Source organism: Pteropus medius, unplaced genomic scaffold (genome assembly GCF_902729225.1).
Source record: "Pteropus medius unplaced genomic scaffold, Ma_sr-lr_union100, whole genome shotgun sequence".
In the NCBI taxonomy this organism is placed as follows: Eukaryota; Metazoa; Chordata; class Mammalia; order Chiroptera; family Pteropodidae; genus Pteropus; species Pteropus medius.
Genome location: NW_024351543.1, coordinates 1677218 through 1687688, shown reverse-complemented (window position 1 = coordinate 1687688; position 10471 = coordinate 1677218). Strand labels below are relative to the sequence as shown.

General features: G+C 39.6%; 1 long non-coding RNA gene across 3 annotated transcripts in view; it reads left to right on the top strand.

The window, feature by feature from the left end:
* Window positions 1-4781: 4781 nt before the first annotated feature.
* The window catches only part of LOC120586611 (uncharacterized), a 696355-nt gene continuing 690665 nt past the window's right edge, over window positions 4782-10471 (top strand). For 2 of the 3 annotated variants that reach the window (XR_005648747.1, XR_005648746.1), the window contains exon 1: window positions 5012-5369. This is a non-coding gene — a long non-coding RNA (uncharacterized LOC120586611). Of the gene's footprint in view, window positions 4977-5011; window positions 5370-10471 lie in introns of those variants that run through there. The other variant, XR_005648748.1, reaches the window with a different exon arrangement.

Below are 10471 nucleotides of genomic sequence, written 5' to 3'. Positions count from 1 at the left end.
AAGACATCCTTGCTCCTATTGATGATGGTTAGGAATATTTTATTTGAACATTAAATGATATGTGACCTGGTTTTGTATGTGCAACTTAGTAAAGTGACATATATTTATTCATAGGGGTTCCAGTAATGATGGAGTAGCTTATATCAGATTAATTTTATGCCAGAAACAACTATAAAAGCTGAATAAAATATAGATATAGAAAACATTTGTTTGAAGACAACTGATGCCGATTTCTGAGAGAAGGGAAGCATAACAAGGAGAGCTCTAAAGTCATTCTGGCCTTTTTCCTGAGGCATTTCCTAATTCACAGAATTAGGGAATAGATTCTGAGTAAAAAGCTACAGCTTCCCTGGGTAGAGGCAAGAGAGGATAGGGTTTGACTCTGCCAACGAGGTTGAAATTAGATGGGCAAAATTTCAGAGAGGAAGGAATGGCAGAGAAGTAAGCCCAAAACTCTGCAATCGATTTTCCCTTGAGTTTGTGAATTTCTAAGCTGTATATGTAAAGAGTAACACCAACAAATCCATCAGAAAGCAACAACTATGAGGCTAGAGCTGAGCAGAAATTTCTTGCTTGGGAGACAGATGATGGAGTTCAGAGATTACTAAAACAGAGGAGAATTTGATAAATACTCAGACTTTCATTTGAGACCCCAGAAAGGCTATGCCTATGGAAATAAGTCTGCTTGAAACAGACCTGCCCAAATAAACACTAATACCAACCTTCTTCAGAATCCACATGATCTTCCTGCACACTATCTGCTTCCAGAAGCAAACCTAATCTCCATAATTGTTCATCATAGTAGCTAGCATTTAGTAAAAAATTATAAGCCATGGAATAAATGACTCAAACCAAGAGAAAAACAATAGAAACAGGTCCACAGGTATGAGAGTTTTACTTAAATATACTAAATAAGCATATTTAATGTTTAGAATAAGAGGAAACAATGGAGAATTTCAATATAAACATGACTATCAACAGGAATCAAACAGAAATTCTACAACTGAAAGATACTATATCTGAAATTAAAAATTTAATATATGAAAACTTTTGCCTCCAGAAAGGATGTAGACAGTAACAGGCCATAATTCTCACTTGAACTAGAAAAAAAAAATCAGATAAATTCAAAAACTATTTTCAAAAACACCAGAGACTTGTGGACACAGAGAAGAATTGATGAACCAGAATACAAGAGTCAGAAGATGCACATTCAACAGATACTCCCTGGGAAAAAGCAGCTGGCAAATTCAGTTTACCCCTGAAAATCCAGTAAAATATAAAGAAAGGGCTTCTGACTTCTGCCACAGTGTGGATTTGGGGGTTCAAGGCAAATTTTATATAAATCCCCAGAGCCAGAATAAATTGTATTACATCTGGATTACAGGTGGATTTATGGAAATCCCCCTTTTGCCACTTTAGATGCAATGGTCTAATATTAATTATTGGCACGTTGTCTTAACACATTTTGATGTTTAACTGAATTTTACTTGACTATGAAAGGAAGACTCATTTTTTAAAATATTCTTTATTGGCTATTAGGTTATTGGTGAGGATATGTATAGAAAAGCAGTAGTGTCTTTGAATAAACAGTAAAAATATCAAGTGATGTATATTTCATGTGTGTGAAGAAGGGTGGTAAGTTCTCTAACACAACCTTCAAAGACCACCTCAAAAGTCCTGCCTTCCACTGAGATTTCTGATTTTCTACCCTCCACTCCTCAATATGTGAATAGTATTTCTTTTCTGATTTCCCATAGCCCTTTATTCCATCATCAAGACTCTTCTCATTTTGGTTACTAATGTAGTTTTTTTCATGTATGTGTCTAATTAATGCTTCTATTAGAATCAAAGCCCCTTGAGAGCACGATCTGATTTGATTAACTCTTGAATTTAGTACAATGATGACTATAGGGTATTACATATATTCTTAAATTCTTGAATTAGGAGTGAGGAGTTGTTTATACCATATATGTATACAATATAATAATTCATACCTTTACTTCTCTCCCAATACACAGCGAACCCTTTGGAGAAAAAAATGCTAAATCTTGTCTTAGTTTCTAAGTTCTTGACTATTTTACATGCTCAATAAATATATTTAGTATGAGTAATATACAGTTCATATTTTTGAATGAATAAATAGCATAGTGAAGAGGCGCAGACTTGAGTTTGAAAACAAGCTCTGCCACTCATGACACAGATAAAGCATTCGAAGTCGAAATATCCTCATTTGTAACATAGGGAAAGTACATTTACTACTAGTTTGGTCTCTCTTGAAGCACTTTTGAAGCTTTAGGGACTTAAACTATTTAGGATGTGTGAAGGCACTAGGTTAGGGGACTAACTGAAATTTCTTATAAAGTCCTGTTTTAAACAATCATCACTTTTATCTTCATTTTTTATCAACCGTACCTTCATCATCATCCTCCCAGGCTTTATACATCATTCTTATTGTATCATTTTCCTCAATTCTGATAATTGCTAACCAGGAAAACATGTTTATTGTTCCTTGACATAATTATGGCATTCTTGCTACAACTTTTAGGTTGTTTGTATACATGTGTGGGGTTGATGGTTGAGGCATGTGTGCGTGTAATGTAAAGACTGAGGCACTCCTTAGGGACAGAGCATTCTAACTCAGATACTAACATTAGGAGAATGAGACATAATCACAATCTTATACAGGGACAGTAATGTCCAAGGCCTTACCTGATCACCGATATTTGAATTAGAATATTTTACACTGCTTTTCTAATGCCTAATTGTTATAATCCTAACAACTCACATGCCAACGCATTGAATAATACCTTTAAAAACTTGTTAAAAAGGATGAGTTTTAAATAGTACTTAGGGGAGAGTGGCCACTGCCCCTTGGAAAAATTATAGAAATAATTATTTAAACACCTTTGTTAAATTTTACTAAACTTTCTCATTTGAAACTGATTATTGTGTATCAGTCACTACATCACTTTTTAGCTAAGATTTATAAATCCTGAAATGTTTTGGCTTCCAGACTCTAGCAATTTGTACACTTTACTGGACTTCGAATCTGACAACTGATGCAATACTTTGTGGAATCTGAGACCCTCATACATATATTCCTAATAGTATTTATGAAGCCAAGGCCTTGTACATTTTTTCACCAGAGCCAACTTATTTTGCTTAGGTTCTGGCAAAGACGCCCTAATCAAAGCCAGGCATCTGTGTGCTTCCTTGAAAAACCCCGTTTCAGCAAGAACTCTAAATCAGTTTAGCAAGACCACCCCTTACTCCCATATCTGATTACTCTGGATATACGCAGGTTCCGCATCCTCCATCTTCCTTCAGGTGATGTCTGAACCCTCCGGACTGTCTTCAGCAAGAATCTGGTTAGGTTGGCTTAGCCAGAATCTCCTCCCCACCCTCAATCCCCTTACCCCTCATGTTTCCTTAGTCATTTTCCATCCACCGACCCCCCTCCCCCCACCCGTATTCCCGCCTCTCCACCCTGTTCCTTGGCTAAAATTTCCAATTGCCCAGTCTGTATTTGGAGTCCAGCCCAATCTCTCTCCTCCACCGCAAAGTTCCGGTACAGTTGTCCGTAATCCTATCTTGATGATACTGAATGAAGTCTGCCTAACCATCTTTAACAAGTACCACAAATAATTTTTTCTTTAACACACGCTGTATCCAAGGAAGCCTAGAATAAAATTCAGAGGACTTAACCTAAGTCTATTGGAAACTATACTTCAAATTCATGTCCTATAAAAAATAGTTCTCGAATTTCAAATACAGTATATTCTTCATAGAATGCAATTTTTGATAAAGTCCCATACTTCATAAAGTTATTGCTGAATTTCCTAAAAAGTGCAACATTTTGACCTTTTTTTGTGGTATAGTGAAAGGGGAATTTTCCATCCCTCCCCCCACCCCCCATCTTAGCCCTTTTTAGGAATCGTTTTTAGGAATCTTCCTTGAGCTTCCTCCTGACCTTGAGTCTATCAGTAACCTGAGGACTGGACCAACACTTGGTAAGAATTTGGCTCTGGGGAGTGCTATGCTGAGTGAAAAATGGATGAGGATGAAGGTTTTATTGAAGCACCTGAATCACATTTAATTTTCCGTGTTCCTTTATTTGTGCCTTAGCCCTCAGGACATTGAATTTTGGGGGCTCCAGTTGGGTCGTTTGTACTTCAGGCATTTACTAATAAACAGTCTGCTTTTCCCGTTAGGTTAAGGTCTTCATTTATATTAAGGGCGACTTACGCCTAGCTGCTTTAGATAGCATTTTTCTAAACCTCCTGAACAAATTTTCCCTTTGAGCTCTGGCATTGCTTCAGCGGCCTCTGGTGACCTCCTGGCTTGGCAACCGGCGCCCCACTCCGCAGGAATCAAGCTTGATCCAGTGTGGCGTTGCGCGCCACCGCCTTGCCAGACCCTCTCTCCCGCTTGCCCTCCCACTACCCTGGATCCAGCTTCCACACTGCTGTCTCAGCCGTCTGCGACAGCGACACCACCTCCTCCCCTACTGCGGCTCCCCCCACGAGCTCGCTGCGCCAGACAGCGGGTAACCGCCGCCTCCTCTGGGGCATCCCGGCTCCATTGGCCTAGTGCGCTCCAGACACCTGCCTCTCACTGGTCAACGCTGCTGCCCCTCACCACGCGGCCCCGTCGGCAATTGGCCCCAGGCCGCCCTTCGTCATCCTCGGCCTCTTGTCGAGTCCCGCCTCCGTCGCCGGGTCATTTAAGTTTATCACAAATAAATAAATAAAAGAGGAAATAGAAATGCGTAGAAAGTAAAAGCAGTCGGGAGGGGACAGGGGCGTGGAGGTAAAAAAGGGAGGAGCGGAGGAGTAGACAACCAAACTTGATCGCAGCTGTATTGACCAATCACAGCTCACTCCAGTTCGGTCTGACGGGCTCTCTTAACCAATAGCCTTTCACCTCTCGGATCACTGAGCAACGAGAAACGACTGACCTCTCCAGACTGGGTGAAGGTGCGGCAAATGGGGGGGGAGTGGGAAGACTGTTAACCAATCGCCTGTTAGCAATTCTCTGAGCGAAGTTTCCGCTCCCCAATAGGTGTTTGAGATAGCGGATTGGGCCTCTTCTAGTCCAATTGAAGGAGGTAGAGATGAGGAAAGAGGAAGGTGGGGGCGGAGACAGGGGAGGGGAGAAGGAAGAGTGCATTTTGTTTATGGGCGGCAACCTCACGAGGAGCGTCCCAATCTTATAGGCTCACTGAAGCTAAGAATGGCATAAGAGCAACCCAATAGTGGGGAAAGATAGAAGGTTCGCGGCGTGAGGCGCCCAATGTGGACCTTCTGCCGAAGAAGTAAGGGCGGGGGAAGTTTAGGAGTTGAGGAAAGAAGATTAAAGAGCGCGAGGAGGTAACGCCAAAAACTCTAATTTGTCGTAGGGCGGACGGGCGGGAGGGGCGTGTGCGTGCCGAGAGGGATGAGGCGTCTGCGAGGCGCTCGAAGTGGGGGGCGGCGGGCCGGGAAAGGAGGGGAGCGGCGTGAGCTTGGGGAAGCGAGTTTGAGTGGCGAGCCCGCGGGCTGTCGGCCGGCCGAGCGCGCGCCCCTGCGCCCCGCCCCACTCGCGCCTCCTCTCTCCGGGCGCCCCTCCTCGCGCCCGGCGGCGGCTACGTCCTCACCCGACCTGGCGGGGAGGGAGCGTGGTAGGGTCTCGGGTCCCAGTGGCGGGCGGGGCGTCCTGCAGCTGGAAACGTGTCTTCTGCCTACTTCTCTCTACTCCCTACGCCTGGAGCTGCCGCTTCCAAGAAGAGGAGCTGAGGGGGACTAGCCTGGGCTCACGAGCTGCTAGAGGCGCCCGCTTGTCTTCCGCCCCCCCCTTGTTTGGCCCTCCCCCGCTTGCCTTGGCTCTCGCGGTGTCTGGAGCGTCTTCAGAGAACTGGCGGGGGGGCGGGAGGTGTCCTAGCCCCAGAGCCGCTGGACGCTCCCCCCAGACCTCGGAGTTACCGGCCCCGCCTGCTTTGCTGCTACGACTAGAGAGGAGGGTCTTGGGAAAGGAAGACACCGTTCTCTCCTCCTTTGGGCCCCTTTGGAAACATTAAAGAATGTTTACGCTTTTCAGTAGCTCAGATAAAACGGTTGGAAGTTTTTGAAATTTTAAAAGAATTGCACTCTCTTATGTTGTTTAATGCACTACTATCTGTTTGGCTTTCTGGTCCTCTCCCACCACCCACCCCACGCCCCCTCTCCCGAAGCTGTTATCTTTTCTAAGGATGCTGAAGAGGCAGGAGGCAAGGATTTTTCTAAAAGTTCTATTGATAAACACACTTGCACAAACATATGCTAGGCACACACACAAACTATAAACATTAGCTAAAAACACAATATGGCGTGCAGCTACATTTTCCAGTGCTGTTATCCGCTGATCTAACACTGAACCCAGTTGAATGGGGTCAGTAGCAGGATGGTAGTTAAATAAAAATCTGAATGAAACAAGGTAATTTGGTAGCTTGTGGGTTACTGTCCTCAATCAGCGTTGGCTCAAGCTAAGTTGATCCTGTTAACTTTCTAGACATGTGAAAATTGTATTCATTACTTATTAAAAATACCAAAATTGATGAAGTGAGAGTTTTCTCAGCGTGGTCACGTGTAAATTTCAGCTAATAAAATTAGCAGAGGCAGTCATCGTCTAGTTTTCAAGTGAACTCAAATCTAAAGTTACTGTAGTAACTTGTTGCTTTTGGAAATTTAGAAACAAATTATAACGACCATTTTGTAAAATTCTATCCTGTAAATACTAAATTTAAATGGTAATAAATTATTAACAAGTTCATAAATGGTTTAGTTTCCTACCAATTGCTCCTAATTCCAAATACCTTTTGTTATCACCTGGGAATAATTAAGATATATATCCTCCCTCCCTCCCCTGACCCCACACGTGTAAATTTGACCAGTGCTGATTTGGCTGGATTTATGCTTTACAACTAGGTGTTTCTGTATTTCTAGGAGAGGAACAACAACAACAAATAACAATTACATTAATTTTTCATACCTTTGTTTTCTCTTTGTCATTCATATTTAGAATATACGAAAGTTGTCTATGCACGTATAATGTATGGTATCACTATGCCCTCTTGGGAATAGTATTTTCTCAGTGTTTTTAGAACTGACCCGAAGAATTGCTGATGTTACTCATTGTTCAGTGCTCAACGTTGTTTCAGTTCTAAAATTGGGGTTGTGAGTTCCATTGAGCTCAGTTTTGGAGGACTTTAGGCTTGAGAATACACTGAGCTCAAATAAACTGATGAGAAGAAGAAAAGTGAGTTTTCTAGAAATTTATTAGCTATTTAGTATAGCAGTTGGATATTTGGTTTTGTGATTTCAGATCTCACAGGCCTTTCGTATATGAAGATCAGGTGACAAGTTAACTGGCTACTAGCCTCCAAAGTAATACACCCTTTCATGGTGAAGTCCTACTTTCAACAGGCTAGAGAAAGAAGTTTAAGACTAACAATTGTCAGATTTTACCCGTTTCCAGGAAAAAGTCTTTATGTTTACCTGTGTGGTCCAGTTAAGATGCCAGTATTTTAAGATTATTACTGCACCGAGAAGATACAAGTATAATTTGTGTGTACACTGACTAGCTACTGAAAGACAATATGAATTTAAGAGGAATACTAAAGGAAAGAAAAAATTTCTTGTGAGGGTTATAATTTGGGGTCTGTGTGTATGTTTAGAACTACTAGTTGTTGATGTGTTCCCCGTTTCCTATGTAGTTAGTTCAGAAAGTTTTTGAGGCCCATATTCAACTTGCTGTCAAATTAATACAATTTGACTGCTTGGTGTCAAATTAATACAATTTGACTGCTTGGTTTAGGAATAAAATCCAAGAAAAAAGCCACTTTAAATGAATTGTTTTTATCTCAGTAGTAAAAGTCTTCAGAAGACTTTCTAACCAAATTGGGCTTCCTAGAAAAAAGGCTACGCTAGACTGAATAATTAGGTCTTTTTAGAAGGGCAACAAAAGATATAACTAAATTCTTGTAAAGGATCTAATATTTATAAATGAATTAAAAATTATTCCAAATATTTTATAATGAGTGGTGAGGAGAGACTTTTAAAAAACATTTGGAATACTAAAGTGGAGCTTGATGGGCTCTGCTGTAGTTTTGGAAATAATCACTTTTTTCTGAAATGGATGTTTAAATTAAAGAACTTTTTCTAGACATTGTTTTGTAGACACTTGGGAGCTAACACTGAACAAGAGATAAAATTACCTGCCCTAGTAGAACTTACATTCTAATGTCACATACACCTTGTGTGATTCAGGTTGTTAGGAGAAGAGATTTTTGGATGAAACTTTAAAACCTAGCTGTTTTCTATTTTAGGGATATATTTTGAAAGAACTTACAGAATTTGAGGGGCAAAGAGATGTTTACCAATTGCCAGTAATAAGAAAGAACTTACTTTATTTCTTTTACTCTTTGTTATTGCCATGAAACATTCTATACATGAGTTTTGTTTTGTTTTTTAATAGAATAGGGGTTTTATTTTTTTCATCATTTTAAGCATGCCTGTAAAATAAATAAAATCTTACTTTATATTAAAACAATCTCTTAATTTACTGTAAAATTCTCATGGAGCTTTGGTTAGCAAATTGTGGTAAAACATAAGCTAGAATATCTTAATTTCTTTTAGTTAGAATTTGATGGAAGAATAGGTTTGAAAATCAAGTGCCTAAATCTTTTTCAGTTGTAGTTTTATCAAGATGGAAATTCGTTGTAATTAATTTATAGGTGACATTAAAGGGAGAAAAAAAGAGAGGCCTGCAAAAAATGCTTTGTTATTTAAACCTTTCTTTCAAACTACAAAAGCATTTGATTGGCACTTCTCCGATTTAATAGACCATTTGTAATTCAAGAAGAACATTACAGAAGATTTTAGCATTACTTTAAATCTAATCATTTAGTCTGTAGGTGTAAAAATCCTAGGTTTCTAACAGAAGGAAACTTGGTGCCTGGTTAAGGGAGTGTATTATTTAACGCTGAGTTTGTTTCTTCAAGTAGTGGGTGTCTCACCTTTCCAAAACCTAGTTCACAGTTCTCAAATAACAAGTTCTGATTTTCGTTATTTTTCTTTGTCACGTTGAGTCTTATTTTGCTAGCCAAATATGAGTTCAGTTCTTAAGTAGGATAACTTTTTTTACACAATCCCTGCACTTCCACTCTTCCTGTCCCCTGCTGTGAAGGGCTTGTATTTCTATACCTACCGTTAGATCTCTATTTATGCTAATTTGTAGCATAATCACCTCTTCCAGGAAAGGTTCATATTAATGCACGTTAGAAAGCATGAAGGTTGCCTCTGGCTATTTGTATACAGTACTGCCAGCATCTGAAAGCTATAAATAGTAAGGTTTAGGGAGAAAAGCAGAGGCTATAACTAGTGGAATATATTGTTTTAGCTGAAATCTTTTTAAAGAGCAAATTGGAAGAATGATAGAATGTTAAAAACTAAGAACTTTTCCTAATTTTAGTGAAGATGAGGATGATTGATCTATGTGTGTTTATGTGCTTGCAAGTGTATATTTATATGTGAGCAGTTTTTGAACGAAGACGTATTTCAGTACTCGATAAATATAATCCCGGTCCTGCCTTGTGGTCCTTGACATGGAAGGCTTTCAAAGTTCCCAGGTGATTTTGTTTAACTTACTTTGTTACCATAACATTAGTCTGAGCAACATAGAAACACAATCCAATTAAATCTTTTTAAATTTTATAATATTTGATTCAAAGATATTTTGGAAGTTTTTTTAAAAGCATGATTACCAAGCAGCCCATAAAACGAATGAATTCTAAAGTGAAGAGTTCTTAGAACCTTGGATCCATGACAGTTCGGTGTTTCAAAAAGAGGTATTCATAGGGCAAAAAAAAAATCGACATCTGTCAAATTTTTATAGTAATAAAATAAGCACGACTAATTCTATTAATATTCATATTTTTAAGGTAAGTGTAAGTATGTGTACAGTGCATTTTAAGTCAAAATTTGGGGTGTTTATTGGCTAGACACAGTCATTTCTTTGCCAGAGATACTAGGCTGTGTGAGAGGGCTAACCATCTGTCAAGTGATAGAGACAAAGAAAGGTTTAATATCCTAGTCTAAAATTTCCACAAACTTGTTTTGAATTGTATTGTCATTTTGTTTTGGCCTTTATACTTTGTGTTGAATATGCACTGGGTCAGTCACCCTACTTTGTTTTATGAACAAACTTCAAGGTCTGGATAAGGTTATTGTCTCAGCTGATGTGATCTAGAGGCAAGATAAAATATGTTTTGATTTTGCTTTTATGTAATGATCAAAAACTCACAAGCGGGCCACCCACTAGCAGTTACACAGATGACTTGAAGCACACTTATTTTTACCCATTCCGAATTTCTATGTCTTAATTCTTTTGCTTTATATATTCAAGCCTAGTATCTAAAACCCATTCCTGAGCTGTTTGGAGGGTGGGGGGAAAGTAG